Here is a 20,972-nt window from a genome sequence, read left to right as displayed (position 1 = left end):
TTAGTCAGGAGAGAGGAAGGGCTTATCACTGAGATGTATGTTGTTCTGGGACTTCAATAGGGCAGAAAATTGTACAAAGTCCTTACTGAAGTCTGGATAGTGGTAGGGCTTTTCACCAGTATGGGTATGGCTGTGGTAGGCTGAAGGCCATGTATACACCTTGACACAAAATGGGCACTTGGAAAACCATTTACCTGGGTGCAAGTGCTGGTCCTGCTATAGGGTTCCCTGGTGGGGAACCTTCCCACACAGCTCACAGGCATAAAGCTTGGTACCATTGTGTGACTCAGTTTGACTCTGTGGCTTACTAGACTTCTTGAAAAGCCTTCCCGCACTGTGCAAACTTTCAGGGCTGCTCCTTCTCTTCATCGCACTCTGCTGCTTGGGTCCCTACCTGGCTCATCTGGCTGGACAAGCCTACTATAAGTTGTTATGCCACTGCCTTACTGGGCTTGGGGTTTAGCCACTGGGTTGGTAACTACTCCGCCTGGATATGCCAGTTGCCTCTTGCCTTGGTAACACCTCGTGAGGAGTCTGCTAGGGATAGGTCTATACTTCCTCAAACATTGCCATGATTACTTCTCCCACTCTTGCTATATTGAAAGGAAAGATTGACAGGTCACCAGAGGCTCTGCCATGATTTGCTGGAATGTCTGTCTCTTCCCCAATGCAAGATGAGATCTCATTAATGTACAGGCTTCCTCTAGACTTGTGCTGAAGGTTACTACAGAGGATAGCGGCTTTACATGCTGGACAAGGGTGTTGTCTCCCATATATCCTTGCCTGATCCCTTTCAAAGTCAGCACTTCTACCTTGTGTCTGAAGGTTGACTACTATGCTTAGGTCCCAACTGAACCACTGATGTTGATGAGAGAGAAATTAACATAGAAAACCTCTCCCTTAGAGAATGTGTCCATGGAAGGTAGATCTGAGCTTTCATGATTCTCTTGTGAATTATTTATTGGGCAGTAATTATTATTACTTCCCCCACCATCCTCCTCATTCTTTTCTTCCTCATCATCATCCTCACATTATAAATCCATGGTCCTCTTCCTTCCCTCAGTAGCTTTGTCAGCTAAGCTTCTGTGGGGGAATTCCTGGTTTGGTCTGTCAGGACCTGGTCTGTTCCATATTCCATGGCAGATGGACACTCGTGAAGGAGGCCTGAGCCCATTCAGAAATCTGAAATGAAGAAAGAAACAGGATAAAGAAAACTATAGTAAACATTTGATGCCATGTTGGTGGTCAGAAGGGAACAAGGCATTCACTACAGCTCTTTGTCTTCATGGGGCATCCACACTATGCCCATCATAAGACCACATAAGGAGTGAATTTAAGACTGAGATGTCTAAGTTTTATGACTCATATTTCTTGGGAGATCCCAAACATCTGTTCAACAACCAACATGGAAACAACCAATGAAGTCCAGACAGAAAAACTCAGGGTCACATCTAAAGTCAGACTGTGGTGTCACATAGAAGGAAGTGGTTCAATTTAAACAAAAGACTTCATACTTTCTATAAAATAAGAAAGCAGAAGCCCCCAAAAGACAGAACTACCTGGGGACAGCCATGGTCTATGCAATCAGATCATGAATGAATTGCTCTGAGTACCAATAGTGAATTTAAGACTATATTGTCCCAGAAAGATAAATACAGGCTCTACCTAGGAAGCCTACTCTGTAATGAACGTCTCAGACCTAGGACTTAATGTAAAGAGCCAAGAGGTAACAGGTAGGTAGGAAACCTAACCCTATTATTATAGGATCACAGAATCTTTGAGTTGGAAGGGACTTAAAAGATCATTGAGTCCTACCTCCGACCCAGTGCAGGAATCATTCCTAGTATCAATGTGCCTTACAACCTCTACTTTTATAACCCTACCTATGAACTCATTACCTTATGAGTCAGAGGCAGCTAGGGAGTGCCATAGTGCATAGAGCGCTAAGTCTGAACTAAGGAAGACTTGAGTTCAAGTACAGCCTCAGACACTAATTAGATGTGTGACACTGGGTAAATCACTTAACATCTGTTTGCCTTAGTTTCCTCGACTGTAAAATGAAGATCATAATAGCGCTTACCTTGAAAAGCTGTTTCAGCACCGTGCTTGGTACCTATTAGGAGCAATGATTATTCCCCTTTCTCCCCCTTAGGACCCTGGGTCTAATCTGCAGCTATTTCAAGAACTTTCATTTTACAAATAGTATGTATCATTATTACATATGCATTATTATAATTATTACATTGCATTATAGGCATATATCAATATGTATTTGTATTTTATACAGATATTATGTATGCAAAACTATGTTTATTTTTATTTTTTGGTAGTGTAGAGAGAAACTCATTATAAATCAGCAGGGAATGAAGGAGAAAAAAACAAGCTTACAGAAAATATGTCACAAGATCCAATTAAGCCTGATTATCCAAGGGATGAAACTGAAGAACAACAAACAGATGGTAAATGAAGAAGATCTGTCAATATTTTTATAACAATTTTCTTCAGTAATATATTGGAGTCACTATTTTTGGACTCTAATATCTATCACAGTCCCTATTGAGAAAATGGAAATGACAATACTAATAATAGCTAGTATTTAGATGACACTTCAAGGATTAAAAAACACTTCATAAATATTATCTCACTTGATCCTCACAAAAATCCTGGAAGGTAGGTGCTGTTATTATCTCCATTTTATAAACAAGGAAACTGAGACAGACAAAGGTTAAAGGACTTGCCCAGGGTCACACATCTGGAAAGTGGTTTGGCCACACTTGAATTCAGGTCTGCCAACACTTGCTCCACTGTGCCTCTTGGCTGCCATTTCAGAAAACAAAGATAGAAAAAGTGACTGGACCAGATTTAGTCGATACAAAGGAAGCTGATACAGGAGGTGACACAGCTGTGAAATTTGGTGCTGATGAATCTCAAGATATCTTCAAGAAAGGAAGATACTGAACAATTGAAAATCATTTTGATCATTATTACTGCCCCAAACATCAAGATCTACCCATCCACACTTTTACCTTTTTACTTCTACATGTTATTAATGATATCCTTCCTAAATTTATGAAATTTCATCCTTGTTAGAAATGTGAGAAAGATTTGTGAGAAATATGGGACAGGATTTCCCAAATTATGTTTTATAGCCAGACATTGTCTTTAGTCACACAGTTAACCAAAAGGAGCAGAGGATTCAAGATTCCACTTTGCTTATTGTTTCTTGACTATGAAAAGACTTTTGATGTGATAGAACAAAACTCAATCTTGAAAGCTTCTTATCCTCTAATGAGGCGTTTCCCATATATATATACACACACATACATACGTGTATATATACATATATGTATTTATACACACGTGTGTGTGTGTGTGTGTGTGTGTGTGTCCTCCAGGAAGGACTGAACAGAAGAGAAAATTTATTCAGCGATCCTGCTACTATCATGTGAGATATAAAATCCAGCATGCTTAACAAAGGCTTTTTCTTCCACTGTCATGGAAGGCATCCATCACAGAGGCCAAATGGAAGGTGGATTCCCAGTAGATAATAAGAGCCATCGGATGTTCCCATTTGCAGACCACTCTGTGTTGATTGCATCAAGCTCTGGAGCATTTCTAAGCCTCTGACATGAGATCCATAGTCATATTAAAGAATAAAACCTTAGGAAAACTGAGTAGAACACATTGTCTGGCATGTGATAAGTAGTTAATGTCCAGCTTATAGATCTGGTTCATCAGTAAAGATATCTCAGAAAGAAAGGGCAGGTAGACAATAGTCTGGACCCTTGAACAGGAGGAAGAGAACAGACTGGATAGCATAAGGGAAATTACATAATATTTTCAATCATCACAAGCTTTTTCCTGAAAAAAAAAATGCATTCTTTTGATACCAATATTCTTACAGTGATGGCATATTGCTACATAGTATGTAATATCATAATATTCGAAGAATAAGGGAGATGATATTCCCACTGTGAGCAGTAGTAGGGTCTTCTGAATTCGCTGGCTTTGTAACCCTGAGCAAATCAATAAGCCTCTTGCTCCCCAAGGAATGCTTTAATATTCTAAGTTACAAACGAGTTAATGATCTAAGTTGGTAGAAGGAATGTCCTTACCAGGGGTTGCCTATTCCAATGGGAGAAAAACGTCACACTCTGTTTACAAGAACATAGACCTAGAGTGAGAAAGGATCACAGAAGTCATCTATTCTAATGCCCTTATTTGTCAGTTGAGGAAACTGAGGCCCAGGGCTATATCTTATAGCCCTATAGAGCTTCTAGTTCCTGGTTAAGTGTGCTGGATCTATACTGGATGAAAGTCCAGTTCACATGCATGATTAATACCACATTGCTTAATTTCTCAATAGGTTGGGGAGGGAGTGAGAGGAAGGGAGAAAATTTAAAACAAAAAAAATGAATTTATATTAAAAATAAATAAATAAATAAATGAGACTTTGTTCATATTTTTATATCTCCTATCTGACATAAAATATCTATATATGCAAGATTCAAAGACTTGCTAGTAGAAGCTTGATAAATGCTCTCCATTGCTTTCATCTAGATAAGCAGGAGAAGTCATTAGGACTTTTTTTTTTGAACACATAAAATACAGGAAAGGTCTCATATGTTTTATAGATGTGTATTGCTATCTTGGCCAGTAGCATCCCTTTAAAAAAAATAAATATATCATTAATTTTTAACATTCTTTTTTTTAATTTTTGAGTTCCAAATTCGCTCCCTCCCTCCTGCCCCTCCCCTATCTTTTGAGAAGGCAAGCAATGTGTTATTAATTATATGTGTGAAATCATGCAAAAATATATCCATGTTGGCCATATTGCAAAAAGAAAAGCAAGAAAAATAAGAAAGTGAAAAAATTATGCTTCCATCTGCACTCAGATTGCATTAGTTCTCTCTCTCTCTCTGGAGGTGGATAGCATTTTTCATCATGAATACTTTGGAATAATCTTGGATTATTGTATTGATCAGAGTAGCTAAGTCCTTCACAATTCATTATTATAATATTGCTATTACTGTATGCAATGTTCTCCTGATTCTGCTCACTTCGCTTTGCATCAGTTCACATAAATCTTCCCAGGTTTTTCTGAAACCATACTCCTCATCATTTCTTATAGCACAATAGTATTCCATCACAATCATATATCACAATTTGTTCAGGCATAGGATCCCTTTTTATCAGCTCCAGAGTTCTATATTGTCCTGTGTCCAAAATCATCATACAGTTCTTTCATAGCTAGAGGGCAGAAAGTCTTGAATAACCACCAATTTCATTCTTATACTTCTGGTTGGATTTATTTATGGTCCACTATAGTAATGCATTGCATAAGTCCAATCTCTGCCATTTTTTCCACAAGGTCCCCTCTGGGGAACAATGCTTGAATTCCCAAGGGCCATGCTTCTGTTTCTTGGCCTGTATCAATTTGCAAAGACCTTCAACATATAGCACCTTTCATTTGAGGACAGCCAAGTTTCAGCCTATCACCACAAAACTTATATTCACTGACAACACATTCACTGGTAGAAGTCCCAGACTGTCAGCTACCTTTTGCTATCTCATAGAGTCACAGAACTTGAATTAAGATTTCAGTGGTCATCTAATGTAATGCATACAAGAAACCAATCCCCACCACCGCCCAATGCAACCCATTCCAGTTTTCAACATCTCTAATTGTAAGGAAGATTTTCTTGACGTTAAGTCCAAGTTGGCCTTTCTGCAACCATCACTCCTGGTTCTGTCCATAGAGGGCAAACAGAACAAGTCTAATCCTTTCTCCATTTAAAATCCCTTTAAATAGTAAAAGACACCCATGATGTGTGTCCCTCACCTTGAGTTTTCTTTCTCCAGCCTAAACATGCCCAATTCCTTTACTAGATCCTTATCACCTTGAGTCAGGACCTTTTATAATCCCCTTTGTCTTCTGGATTTGTCTAACCAAACTTGAAAATGAACTGTGTTCACATAGCCTTGGAATTAATTAGTGACACCCTACTTCAGAGCTAAGAACTTTGATTTATTTAAGGGATAATGAATCTCACCATCAGTCTTCTCTAAGAAAATACAGTAAGTTTCTGATACAATTCAATCTCCTGGCATAAAACTACTCCAGGCCCTCTAGGCTGGAAACTGTGTAATGCAAAAGGCTTGCTAAAATCCACATAATTCAATAATTTGAGGCAGTTGACTAAGTCCTTGAATGTCTGCTCACAACTCCTACACCAATGATCTGCAAAGAAAGCCAGAGGACTCATACCAGATTGTTCCCTTTCGCTCTTCTGCTTCCAATTCTTCTCCAACACACCCTTTTCCCAAATGATATAAAGAGTCTTCACTGATAAAATTTCTGATAATAATAGCCACCAAATTACAACAAAGTCTTTAGCTCTCAAAAATTCTTTGGCATTTTGTTAAGCAAGATGATGAGTACTTCTCTTTTCCCAGAAGGGACTCACTCTATGTTAAGATACTATGTGACCTATTTATTACCTGGTTGAGATTGTAGAACTGGCATTTAATTGACATCTTCAGAACATCATCTTCCAAATGGTCTAACATGAGGTCTTCCTCATACTCTTCTGAAGTCTTTCCAAACACAATGAGGCTCTTTAGATACACTCACACTTCTGGGCCATTCATATCATCTACCACATTTTTTTCTTGAGCCACTGAAAAGTAGCAGATTATCTGAAATTCCTTTAGATATGAGTTCAAACTCATAGAATCTTGCTGGGAAGATGAAGGCAACTGTGATAGGAGGCATATCTTAAACACTTCTCCCCCACACCTCTCCCCATTTTTGAAAAACGAACAGCTCAGCATGTTGAAGTTACTTCCTCAATGCTTGAATAACAAGGTGCTGAGATACATGGCTGGTGTTTCACAATGGATAACTCATGAAAGGAAGCTTTGCTCAGCTGAACCAACTCAAGATGTCCTCTGTGCCTGACCTTGTTGAATATCCTCTTGCTCTAGCAAAGAAAAAACTTTTTTGTTAACTGCTGAATGACTCCAAGTGTCTTATTTTATTCCAAACCTAAATTAACTGGGAACTGACTTGAGTCAGGCCCAGGTCAGAACAATAATTTTCTCTTTATTTTGCTGTACCATTTGAAGTTGATAGTTCCCACTACACAGGTCTAATACATTTAAGTTAGTAACATAACAAAGTAAGTGACAAGGACAACCTCACCTCCCTTTACACCAAGGTTGTCACATAATTAGTAAGAGAGGGCACATATAATGGAGGGTATGTAGGCAGAGAACATACATAGAGGGTACATGGGTAAGGGACATACATGTCCAGGAAGCATGCATCTCTGAGTAAATTGAATGGAGGGACACACATCTAAAAAACACGTGACTACAGGGAATAATCCACGCCAGGGAAATTCCTAATCCTAAGGCACTGTTACTGGTGGAACAAACTCTTTCCTACCTCCAATGCTGCCTCCAATTCACCTCAGGTGTGGGTCTAGACAGCTGGGTCCTTACTTCCCTACAAGACACCTCATCATGTTATCAGGCTTAAAACTGTCATCCCTGATGCTTTCTGTCGGTACCTTCAGTGAACTGCTCCCTTCTCTCCACTGCCATTTGCTAATCTTTAGCTGATGAGTGGCCTCTTCTCCCATATGGGAGGGATTTATCAGTTCTTTTATTCATAGCCCAATTTAGCACATTGATGATTTCAGACTCCAGTCACAGAGCTAGAGAAATCCTTTGATATTTAAGTTTGTTCATCTTCTTTAATCTAAACTCTTATTTGAGTTATGGTTAGAACATTTCCAGTAACTTCTGTCATACTCCTGGGTGCTAATCTGGATCCCTGTAAACCATCATATGAATTGCACTTAGCAAAATGACACAGGAAGTGGGTCCAGCAGTGGTGAGGAGATTATTTTTCACTCCTCAATATGCCCCCTCATTATCCATGCAGATTACCTTGCGAGTGAGACTAAACACCTAATAAATATTCCTCGAGTTGAATGATTGCCTGCCTGCCCAGTGGGATGGTATGATGAAAGAACAGAACAAAGAAAACATCACAGGAAAATCCTAAATTTTAAAGTAGAAGGAAGATCATTTTAGCCCAATCTCATTCCACAGATGAGCAAGCTGGAAACCCAGAAAAATTAAGCAGCTCCTAGAAAGATCTGAAATCTCAACTGCAGCCAGTTTCTCTAAAGAGCTTGAGTTTCAAGTTCTCTTTCCCCAGTGGAACATCCATGTCCAGAGACTATTTGCAGTGCAAGACTATCTACCATTCCCACCTAACCCCCAATATCAAATTCACACATAGGGAAAAGAAAACTCTCACCATGTGAGAGTTTTACTCAGATTCCATTTGGGATGGCCTTTGCTTCTCTCCTGATCACCAGAAAACTGGAGTTTCTGAATGGTCATTGTGGGGTATCTCTGACAAATGTGACATCACTCTGTTCTACACCCAGGACTACCCTTCAGAGACTCTTCCAGCTGTATTTTTCATGCATCCTCCTCTGACATGTTCGCTATAAAACAAATGACTCTTAATGTCCTGCTGTAGCACAGTAGTAAGTAACTTTTTAGCAATTCCATTTATAGTATTCCCTTGAGGCTATACAGACCACACAATTTCAGTTCCTTCTTGTTAGTTTCAAGATGGGCACAATGCAGAGTAATGTTAAAACAAACAAACAAGAAATACCTGGAGAAAACTCAGAGATATTGTGGCACTGTATGAATAGTAATGACTGTCAATTTCAGATGATAGGGAGTTTGAATCTTGACGCAACCACTCGAATCATTTGTGACTTTGAACAAGCCACTTTACCCTCTCTTGAGCTTCAGTTCCATTGTCTGCAAAATGAAAATGTTATACTAGATGACCTAAGATCCATTTTAGATTTAACTGGATGCTCTTATGCCCCCAAGCTATTTCAAACAGGGGTTACAATAGAATAGGTTGCCCCAGAGGTAGGTAGTCATTCCTCTTCACTGAGGGAGCCTGGATAAACCACTTCTTGGGGAATGTCACAGAAGGGAATTCTGTACAGTCATGGATGGATTGGACTGAAAGAACTCCCAGGTCCCTTTGTGTTGAGATGATAATTCTGCTACTGGCTGCAAAGGACTTGCCTTGGTTTGTTTATTTATCTGCCACAGAACCTTCACAGTGCTACACATAGGAAGTAGTCAATAAGTATTTGTTAATTGATCACTGGCTTCTCAGAGGAAGACAGGCTTCACAGAAGCACGATGGGCTTGCACACCACGTGTGAGGCTGTAGTTTCCTAGAGATTGACAGCTAGCTACAAAGGGTTGTACGGGGGTGGGGGTGGAGAGGGTGAGATGACATAGTAGTAGTTATAATCTCTCTTCTGTAGGTGAGCGCTCTATTTGTATGGGCAGCCAGAAAGTTTTCCCAGAACTGGACATCAGGTGGCAGCATCAGCCTTCGGATTAGTCGAGTCTGATTCAAAGGCAAGCATGAAAAACAAATCTCCTTAGAAGACTGGCTTTGAGGAAGGCAGTGTAAATTATAGACAGCGCATGAACTGAACTCTTTCTAACGGCAGGTTGGTGGCTGCCTAGAATCTGAGCCGTGGGTCACCAAAAGGCCAGGCTACCATAGAAATCAGTGAATATTGATTGATTTTATTTTCCCGTAAAACAGTCCTCTCCTACAGTATTTTGTAGCCTGAAAGTCATCCTTCCTACCCCCGAAAGCCTCTAATGGGTTAGATAACAAAGTTGGGATATTGGCCCCAGGCTGCCTTAGTCCATCAGTACATTAACACAGGATTAGTGTAGCAGTTTAAGAAGCTTTCTAGAAGGGCTATTCTGGAACAAGTGGATTCCAGTGAGAGGAGATGGTTACAACAGGGAGCCTTGACTGTGGAGAGGGGAGCAGTCTAAGGGCAATGGGCCTGTTATGACAGGCTCCAGTGAAAGGCACTGTGTGTAGGGACACAAGAGGAGGAGATCAAAGTTGAAGATGGAAGTGCAGTCATTCCTTATTGCTCCCCAGCTAATTAAAAATTCTCTAACAGGAAGTAAGGGGAAAAGAATCAGATTTCTTTGTTACTGTGCTGGGGTGGGGGATACTCAAATCTGACGACTCTGTAGTCATCTCATTTCTTATTTCCCAGGTCCCAGCTCCTCAGGCACTATCTTTTAAAAAACCATGATGGGATCAATACCCAAATCCCAATTTGTGTATTAGTTTGTCTTTGGGGTCCCAAAGATCCTAACATAAAGTACAAAAATAGAATTAATCAAATAGCTGAACCTTTTGGCAAACACTTAGTCCACCTATTTACCTGCCCTGGGGGTTGAGAGTTTCAATCCAGGAAAGGCTGAGGAGCAGCTCTTCAGAAATCCTAGTGACTGCCCTGAGAAGAAACACTCCTGAGTTATTTCTCGGTCCTCAGTGTGCCTTGCCCCTGCACCAGCCCTACAGGCACGTACCAGCGTCAACAGATACTTCAAGTGGATTAGACCTTCTCCTTCAACCTTGACTCCACTCATCTTCTGCACGCATTCCCCACTCCCATCCCAACCCACCCATTCAGCTGATGTTCTCCAAGTTCTACTTTAGTCTTTGCTCTCAACTGCCACTGGCAAAGTGAATGAACAGCTGAAATATCTTGGAAGTTGTTGGTTTTTTAAAATGATAATAATAATAATAATAGCTAATATTTACATAGTGCTTTGCTATATAGATTTGCAAAGCACAAGTATTAATTTATTTTACCCTTATAACAATCCTGGATTATTTTATAGATAACTAGACTAAGGCAGATAGAAATTAAGTAACTTGTCTGGGGTCACACTGCTAGTGTCTGGGGTCAGATTTTAACTTGGATCTTCCTGACTCCAAGGCCAGTACTCCATCTGTTTAGCTGCCTGTTAGCAGTGATCTCAGATGGGTATTGAAGACCCACCTCAGTGAGGTAAGGTGCATCTCCCTGTTAAATCAAGGATGTGGGAGATAAAATGTTTGTCCATTAACCATAGTGAGTATAAAGTCAATTGTGCTCCAAAAGCAGCAATGTTTTTCTCAACAAGAATTTTCTTGGGGAGAAGCACCCTCTTATACATGATCCTGAAGTATTGATGTGAAGCATTGGGCTTGGAGTCAAAGTACCTGCATCTGAGTGCTGACTGTCATTTACAAACTTTGTGATCTTGACCAAATTATGTCACCTCTCTGGGCCTCAGTTTCCCTATTTATAAAAAAAAAAAGGTTTTAAAAAGGCAGGGATATAATTTGGACCAGGTGCTGCATAAGGCCCCTTCCAGCTCTAACAGTCTTTGATTTTATGAAAATCTATCTGGTTCAAAATATTTTCTCCAAAAAGTGAAGAATGTAGATAAAATTTGATTCACTTAAAATATACATTATGCTACATCCTGGATATATAAAGACAAAAATGAAACAAGCTCTTCCCTCAAGAATCATCCATTCCACTGGGAAAAAAAAAGAGATGTCATAAGTCAGTTCCCCCATCCTCACCTCCTTTTCACCATAATGCGTTATTGGGACCTGCATCCTAACATGGGTAGTATTTTCCTATGGGGCAATATTATAATTGGGAGTTGGTTCCTAGCAAAGTTATTCAACATCCAATTAGTTATTTATAGCCCAAATATCACTCTAATTTAGGCATGGTCTCCAGAAGTGGGGAGGTATTGGCCTCACTATAATATACACTAATCAAACTATATCTGAAATATTGTGTTGAGCCTATGGCACCATACTCTAGGAAGGATTTTTAAAAAAAAAAACAGGAACATATTCGGAGGAAAACCATTGGGGCAGGGTAAGGCCTTGAGTATGTGCAATAATGAAGATCAGTTGAAGGAATGGGAGGTGGTTAGCCTGAAGAATAGAAGACTTGAAAAGGAGTATTGCAGCTTCAGCTATTTTGAAAGCATGTCTAGACTCAATCTTCTTTGTCTCTGTGTACAGAACTAGAATCAATTGATAGACCTTCAACCATGAGTTTCATTGGTGTAAGGCAACTTAAAGGGGGAGAGGCAAATTTGGGCTTGATGTCAGAAAACACTTCCTACCAACTAGAGCTGTGCAAAGTAGAATGGCTGCCCTGGAAAGTGGTAGGTTCCCCTTGACTGGAAGCAAAGGCTGGAGCAGCTGAATATGATATGGGAGGGATTCTTGTTTAACTGGTAGTTGGACTAAATGGCTATTGAGTTCCCTTCTAACCCAGAAATTTAGTGATTCTGCAAACTCTAGATTCAGATCATTTATACAAAGGCACAGAGATGAGAGAATATAGGGGAATAATTGATAAAATTGGGAAAAAAATTGACTGGTACCCTCAATGGAAATAGGGAAGTTTGGAAGGAGGAGTTTGCATGGAAAAATTCTGAGTTCTTTTTTGGATACGTTAGGTTGAAGATATCTAAGGAACATCCAGGTGGAGATATCCATGGCCAAGCAGGAATGAAATTCATGAGAAAAATGAGGGCTTGATGTGTAAATTTAGAAATCTATAAATAAATGAAGACATTAAGAAGCAAAGATTAGGTATTAATTAGAAAGCTTCCAAAGCTAAAACTGTCTTAATATAACAAGTGCCAATAGAGTCATATAGAAATAATTACTATCACTTCATAGGAGGACAAGGTAGCTGGATTAGAAATGGTCAGGTAGGCTTCAGAAAGGAGATGGGAATTGAATTAGACCTGGAAGAATTTGGGTTGATGGAGACACTGAAGTGTCTTTCTTGATTCTCTTCCTACCATTTGATTTCTTCTATCTTCTTCATGGAATTATAATCCTTCTTCCATCCTGTAATTATGAGTGCCCCCTCACCACCAAAGATATTGTTTCTAGCCCTCTTCTCTCAACATTTTCTGCCTTAGTGATTTCATTTACTCATTTTGCTACAATAAAGACTGCTAGGTAATTTATTCCTAAGTCTGATCCAGCACCAGTATCTTCCCTGAGCTTCAACGCCCCATCTTCAAATGCCTTTCAAATATCCAAAGCAACACTTTAAACTCAACCTATCCAAAACTTAACTCTTTCCCCCTAAATCTATTCCTCTTTCCACCTACCCTTTTTCTGATGGCACCACTAATCCACTGCTCAAAACTCTTTCACACAACCTTCATAGCCAATCAGATCCTACATCCCAGTCTATTATTCAGATATCTATTGCAACTGGGGGAATCAAACACAGAGGGTGAAGGAAAAAAAGGCCCCTCCCTTTTATAAAGGTTGCAGCTGCCTCTGTCTCCAGCCTCTCTCCACTATGCTGAGAGTCTCTAGCAACCAATTATAGGATCAAAGGTTTAGAGACAGAGTCACCCAATCCAGCCCACTTTCATTTTACAGATGGGGAAACTGAGTCCCAAGAAGGCTAAGTGACTTGCCCAATGTCTCACAGGTTGTAGGTGGCAGAGCCAGGATTTAAAATGAAGCCTTCTAACTTCAAATTTGTTTTTCTGCTAAACCATGATGTTTGTCTTCACCTATCCCTATACATTAGTTGAAGGAAATGAAAGCATTCATTTCAAGCTGTACAAGGAAATTCTGGTTAGAAGCCTTACCTGTCTTGGAAGGCATTTCTTAGGTCATCAACAAAGAATACCCTGTCAACCTCTTTAGAAAGAGATTGTTCAAGTGGTTTCATTGTTTAGGAAACCTTAGATTATCTCTAGCACAGTATTCAGGCTGTCCTGATTCCTTTCCTCTTACTCTCTTCTAAACTCTGCATCTGGCTTCTGACCTTATCACCGAACTGAAATTGCTCTCTCTGAAGTTATGAATTCTCTCTTAATCGCCTCATTTAATGGCCTTTTCTCAGTCTCTCCCAACCATTTGACACAGCTTCTCATTAATACTCTTCTCTAGGTCTCCATGGCACTCTTCTCTCTTGGTTGTCCTATGTTGCCTGATGACTCCTCGTCTACTTTCCTGGTTCTTCATTCTTGTCATGCCTGCTAACTATGCATGTGTATAAAGGCTCTGTCATAGGCCCTCTTTATCTCCAGACTCTCCATTAGTGATTTGATTAGTTTCCATGGCCTCAGTTTTCATCTCTTTGCACCTGATTCCAAACTCTATATATCCAGTCATTAGCTCTCTTCCTGAACCTGAAAATTCAGCATCATGTACTACTGGTTGAACATTTCAAACCAGTCATATAGTCACTTCAAATTCAACAGGCACAAGATGAGCTCATCTTTTCTCCAAAATCCATCCTTCCAAACTTTCAGTTGCTGTTGAGGCCATCACCAACCTTTAAAACCTTGATCTTCAGGAACTTCCAATCTATTGTTTTCATTAAAATGGGGAGGTGGACTGGTTGTATCCAAGGTTCTTTCCATTGTGTCCACTCTCCAAAACTCCCTTGTGTTTAACTGCCTTGTATTTGCTTCTGTTAATTCACTCTATATTTACTCTGTATGTATTTGTATATGTATTTGTTGTCTCTCCCTTGAGAAGGATTGTTTCATTCTTTGAACTTATATCCCAACGAATATACTGACTAGCCCATAGTAGGTATTTAAATGCTTGTCAATTGATTGATTCCATATCTAGCAATCCATAAATCTGTAGATGGTTTGTTTTTGTTTTTCCAAATTCTTTGCTGACCCTAGATAGGTCATAATTTTTCTAAACAGGTAGAACAGATAAGGACAAGAAGCTCAAGATATTGGAGGTGGAGTTGGATACAATGAAAACTAAAATCCAGCCAAATCTGTGCGAGACATAACAAGTCTGTGCTAGACAGAGCAGGTGGGTGGGATACCTCTGCCAGCTTCCTGCTGTGTCCAGGTTATGACCAAGGAATCACCAATAATTCTCAATTTCAATGAACAATACACCTGATGACCTCTTATTTTTGTGATTGTATGTGGCATGAAAGCATATTTATCCTTAATAAGCATTCAACTGGTGATTATGAAATTTAATAAGACTTATGGCAAAACCCTGGAACGTGAGCCTTTACACAACAATGTTTTCCTCCTGTGTTTCTTAAAACAGACAAATATTCTCCATTAATTGGCATTTTGTGTTGGTAATGTCTCTGTTTCAGGCATCAGCAAAGGTAACTTCATAAAAAGTAGGTAATAAAGATCAGGTGGGTGTGCACATATCCCCTCTTTTTGTTCACATATGTGACCTTGAATTGCAGTTGCTATGGCAACAACATTTTTGCAGGAGAACAGTGTTAGAGGGACAACACTTGAAGTAAGGAAGGGGGCTGGGAAGTTAAGCAATTAAGCCGATTTGCTGAGCTTGTCTATCTCTTCCTATCTCTTCCTTTCCTCCTCTCCCACCTTTTCTTTCTCTTAAAAAAAAAAACCTTGCTAGAGAACTATGATATTCATTCTTATAATAACAACTTTTATTTGTAGCACCCTGCAGTATTTAAAGTATTTTCAATTACGTTGTCTTTCTGGTTCTATTTGTTCCTAACAATAACCTTATGAAGTAGGTGGGGAAGATATTCCCATTTTATTGATAAGGAAACTTCTTATTTGAGTCTCATAACAGCACTGTTAGGTAAGTACTAAATATTATTATCTACACTTTGTAGATGAAGAAACTGAGGCTCGGAGAGGTTAGATGACCTGCTGTTGGTCACACAAGTAGTCCATGTTTACAGGATGACCTGAACCCAATCCTCCTAATTCCAAGTTTAGTGCCTCATCCATCTTTACAAGATCATAGCTTTTGGGATTTAAAGGATGCTGTAGATAATGTAGATCACCCCCCCTCATTTTATAGATGAGGAAACTGAGGCCCAGAGAAATTAAAAATGGATTGCCCAAGATTGCATAAGAAGTGGCAGAGCTCAGATTCAAATCCAGGTCTTCAGACCTCAGATCAAGCCTTCTAAAGCACTCTGCTACACCCTAACACACTGATGTATTGGATGACAAAATCGGGATCCAAAATATCTTGACATCTTAGGATGATGGCTGTAGACAGGATCTAATAGGATGAAATTTAATAGTGATAAATATAGTCTTACGCTTGGGTTTGAAAACTTCACAAATATAAAATGAGAGGGGCCTAGTTAGACAATCGTTCATGGGGTGGGTGGGGGGAATCTGGAGTATTTAGTAGTATGTTAGCTGAATATGAACCAAAAGTATGCCACTGTAGGCCTCCTCAACCTCCCCCCCCCAAAAAAAACCCTAAAACTCTCTTGGGCTGTGTTATGAGAGATGTCCAAGACATAAGAGATGGGGATCCCATTGTACTCTGCGTTCGTCATTGATTTTCATTTTGTTCACCACATATTAGGAAGGAAAGATAGTGATAAGCTAGACAGCAACAAGGAGAGAGTAAACTGAGTGATGTAGGACTTCAAGAAGATGCTATATTTGTAAAGCACTTAGCATAGTGCCTGACATATAGTAGGAAATTAATAAATGTTTGTTAATAACAATAATAATAATAAGCCTTTATGGAATGCCTACTGTGTGCCAGGCACTGTGCTAAGTGCTTTACAAATATTATCTTCATTTGATTTCCACCTTTGTATGTTGATCAGTTGAAGTATCTACCAATTGCATCATTATTAATGTTACTAATATCAACAATAGCCACTCATATTTATGGAATGTTTTAAGGTTTGCAAAGCATATTCATTACAACAAATTGTGAAGTAATTATTATCAGAATTATTATGAATAATAATTAATAAAATTATCACCAGAATTATTACCCCTATTTTGTAGATAAGAAAACTAATTCTTAGAGAAGTGAAGTGACTTTTTCAGGGTCAAACAATTAACAAGTCTCATCCCAGATCCTTTTACTCAAAGACCATTATCAAAATGAGTACCTTAACCAATTCAATTCACCTCTACAGTGAAGGCCTTGGTTTCCTCAAATGTCCAAAATAAGGGGATTGAAGCAAATGATCACTAAGATTCTACAGTTCTGTGATTCTGTATTCCATGTTCCTTGCTCATATTTTTCTTTGTTTTTCACATTATAATAATATTTTGTTTTTCCCCAATTGTATGTAAAAACAGTTTTAACATTCGTTGTTTTTATTTTAATGTTGAGTTCCAAATTCTCTCTGTCCCTCTATCCCCTTCCCCTCCCTGAGACAGTAAGTAATGTGATAAAGGTTATACATGTGCAATCATGCAAAACATTTCCATATTAGCCCTTTTGTGGAAGAAAACTCAAAAAAAGAAAAGAAGGAAGGAAGGAAGGAAGGAAGGAAGGAAGGAAGGAAGGAAGGAAGGAAGGAAGGAAGGAAGGAAGGAAGGAAGGAAGGAAGGAAGGAAAGAGAAAGAAAGATAGTATACTTTGGTCTGCATTCAGGCTCTGTCATTTCTTTCTCTGGAGAAGAATAGCATTTTTCATTATGAGTCCTTTGAGAATGTCTTGGATCATTGTATTGCTGAGAATAGCTAAGTCATTTACAGTTGTTCATCATACGATATTGAGGTTACTGTGTACAATGTTCTTTTGGTTCTGCTAACTTCATTTTGCATCAGTTCATGCAAATCTTCCTAGGTTTTTCTGAAATCATCCTGCTCATTTCCAATTATAAATTTGGTCCTCTTTTTCAAACAAGATCTTTCCATTTTAAGGTCAACACAGTTGCTACCCATTTTTATAATCCAGTTAACAAGAGAAAATACTGCTCTTTCCTCTACCTCTTTCAACTCTTCCTGGGGACGAAACCTGTTTGTCACAAAATGGTGAGTTACTGTCCATGGTGCTAGACTAAGGACAGATTTGACCTCTTAGATGGCCCTAACTTCCTCCTTTTACTTTGCTATTAAAGGCTATATCAAATGGCAAGGGTGCCTGCATAGTTATGAGCGAATGACTGCTATTGCCAATTGAGAACTGATGGTTAAATATTCAGTGTGAGCGTTTGCACCTCTGAAATCTGTAAATGCTACAAATCAGGGTTTGATTTATTCTCCAGTTGATTGTCTGAGACTTAAGAAAGTGATGAAGAAAATGCAAATAGTGCAAACTAAACTTAAAAGCATATCTTGCATCTTTGGAGAACTGGTTGTTAAAAATTTACCAGCACACTCCTGAATGAGTGACTCATGGATACTTTGATCACCTAGGATTTGTCACCAGATTTCATGTGCTTTCTGCTGTGAAACACCAAAATAACAGCAGAAGAACCACTATTTCTTCCTTTCCTTACTTTGATACTATAGTCAGGCAGTCAATAAAATATGTTTTAAGCTCTTACCATGTGCACTGTACACTGGGGATACAAGGAAAGGCAGAGGACACATCCTGCTCTCAAGGAGCTCTCCATGTAATGGGGAAGACAATATGCAGACAACAATGCGCAAACAAGACATATGCAAAATAAATTAGAGCTAATCAATAGCAGGAAGGCACTAGCATAAAAGGGATCAAAAAAAGCTTTTTCCACAAGGTAATATTTTATCTCGTTGTTGAAAGAACCCAGGAAAGCCAGGAGACAGAGATGAGGGGAGAAAGCCTCCCGGCATGGAGGCCAGACAGCAAAAAGGCCTGCATTTGGAAGATACGATATTTTGCATGAAGAACAGCAAGAGAGCAGGTCTCACAGGATTGCATAGTATGTGGGGGTGAGTAAGGTATAAAGAGGCTAGAAAAGTGGGGGGTTGAGGGCAGTTATGAAGGGCTTTGAATACTAATCAAAGAATTTTATATTGATCCAGGAGATGATAGGGAACCACTATAGTTTATTGAGTGGGGTGATGCCATGGTCAAATCTGCTCTTTAGGAAGATTGATTTGATAGCTTCATGGAGCAGGAAGAGAGTGGGCAAGGAGATAGACCCACCTGTAGGCTATGGCAATAGTCTAGGCTTGAGGTGAAGAGGGCCCACACCAGGGTGGGGGCACTGTCAAAGGAGAGATGATTTAAAAGTAAAATCATCATGCCTTGGCAACATATTGAATATGGAGAGTATGAGAGAGTGAAGAGTCTAGTATGACACCCAAATTGTGAGCCTGGATGACTGGGAATGTGTTAGTGCCCTGCACAATAATAAGAAAATTATGAGGAGAGAAAGGTTTTAAGAAAAAGATAATGAGTTCATTTTTTGACATGTTGAGCTTAAATGCCTGCCGTACATCTATTTCAAGATGTCTAATACACAATTGGAGATGTGAGACTTGAGGTTAGCAAGGAGGTTTGGACTGGATAAATAGGTTTGAGAATCATCGGCACAGAGATGAAAATTGAATACATGGGAGCTGGTGAGATCACTAAGTAAAGTAGTATAGAGGAAGAAGAGAAGAGAGCCCAGGACAGGAATAGAGAAAAGAAGAGAGCCTGTGGAATGACTGCAGTTATTGGACACAACTCGAATGAAGATCCAGAAAAGGAGACTGAGAAGGAGATGTCAGAGAGGTAGGAGAAGAAACAGGATAGAGCAGTGTTATGGAAACCTAAAAAGAAAAGGGTGTCAAGGAGAAGAGAGTGTTCAACAGTACCAAAGGCTTCAGAGAGGTCAAGAAGGATGAGGATTAATAAAAGGCCTTTGGAGAGATCATTGGTAACTTTGGAGAGTTCAGTTTTGGTTGAATTGATGACATCAGAAGCCAGATTCTGATGAAGGAAAGGAAGTGGGGGTGCCAGGTGACTTTTTGACTTTTTCAAAGAATTGGCAGAAGAGGAGAGATATAGGATATTAATATTAGTGGTTGAATATAGTGTTTTGTTTTTTGTTTTTTTAAGGATGAGAGAGGCTTGGATTTGTTTGTATGGAGTAGGGAACCACCTACAGACATGTCTAAATATTAGGAAGTTTTTCCTTACATTAAGCCTAAAGTTTTGCCTTTTTGATTTCAGAAAGTGAGAGGTCAAAGGGACCTAGGAGATCATCTAGCCCACCCCCTTCAAATTTATTTTCTAAGCTTATTGTTTGGAACTTGAAACACATCTTTTCATTGAAACAACATTCTACAAAGGCCTGTTTAACCCCACTGCAATTATAAACATTTAAGTATGATTCTGCAGACTAAGAAAATATCAAATCAAGACCTTCCACCAGCTCATCAGTCTTTTAAAAATGGACTTTCTGTGGATAGAGATGAAAGGGCAAGACTTCCAAGCCAGCAACAAACAAAAATATTCAAAAGTTTCTTTGTCAATATCACCAAGGAGGTTAAGGGCTTTTAGTCCAATGACAAAATCCTTCTTTCTGCTACAAAGGAAAGTCTTCATTTAAAAGAGATCTAGTTCTGTGGGATGGAGAAGAATTAGGTTCCTTATAGTCTGCAAAGGAGGCTAGGGAAGGAAAGCTTTGAGAGGCAACTGCCCTCCTCACTCTAGGCAAGACATCAAGCAAATGACATTCTGCCTGTCGTGGAAACTGGAGAGTTGTTGAAACTCCTGCCAGCATCAAGATAAAAGGACAAAAAAAAAAAATATGGTCAGAGATGAAGATTTCAGCTGGACCAAAGGTAGAAGTGCACATGGGCAATACTGGAAGGATAGGTCTCCCAAGAAGAAGGAAAGGTAACAGACAAAATTTCAGTTGGAGCTTGGTGACATCCCTGGACCCAGGCTACAGATTTAATGGACTGGATGAGTTATGGAAGAGAGAGCTTTCTGATCCAGAAACCATTCAACCATATGCAAACTGGGTTTACATGATCAAAGGAGGCAAAAGGTTTAGGAGGCAGAAACAATGGGAGAAGTGGTGGATATAACTAGATATGTATCACTAAGAGAGTGAAAAATGTTATAGATAACTAGGAGATTAATATAAGCTAACAGGTTCATATCTTGTGCTTGCTTGCCTCACTTTCCTTCTCTTTCCAAGTAGTGCTAGGCTCAAATGAGGAAAGAACAACAGGTGATTAAAAGATTCTTGGCTGACTGTGGTATGTGGCCTACACTGAGTAAACACATGAGAGTGGCACAACTGGGTAGATTCCCAGTCAAGTGGGCTTCATTGAAATAAAGCATCTGTGGGCTCAGGAGTCAGGGGAATCTTTGTGTT

At 39.4% G+C, this 20,972-nt stretch overlaps 1 long non-coding RNA gene across 1 annotated transcript in view; it reads right to left on the bottom strand.

The window, feature by feature from the left end:
• Nucleotides 1-942: 942 nt before the first annotated feature.
• Nucleotides 943-20,972, bottom strand: part of LOC110206832 (uncharacterized) — a 62,957-nt gene continuing 42,927 nt past the window's right edge. The window contains exon 2 of the long non-coding RNA XR_002324023.2: nucleotides 943-1,182. This is a non-coding gene — a long non-coding RNA (uncharacterized LOC110206832). The remainder of the gene's footprint in view (nucleotides 1,183-20,972) is intronic.

This window comes from Phascolarctos cinereus, unplaced genomic scaffold (assembly GCF_003287225.1).
Source record: "Phascolarctos cinereus isolate Bilbo 61053 unplaced genomic scaffold, phaCin_HiC Scaffold_5;HRSCAF=322, whole genome shotgun sequence".
Classification (NCBI taxonomy): Eukaryota; Metazoa; Chordata; class Mammalia; order Diprotodontia; family Phascolarctidae; genus Phascolarctos; species Phascolarctos cinereus.
Note: the sequence above shows the minus strand (reverse complement) of the source record. Positions and strands in the feature narration are given on the sequence as shown.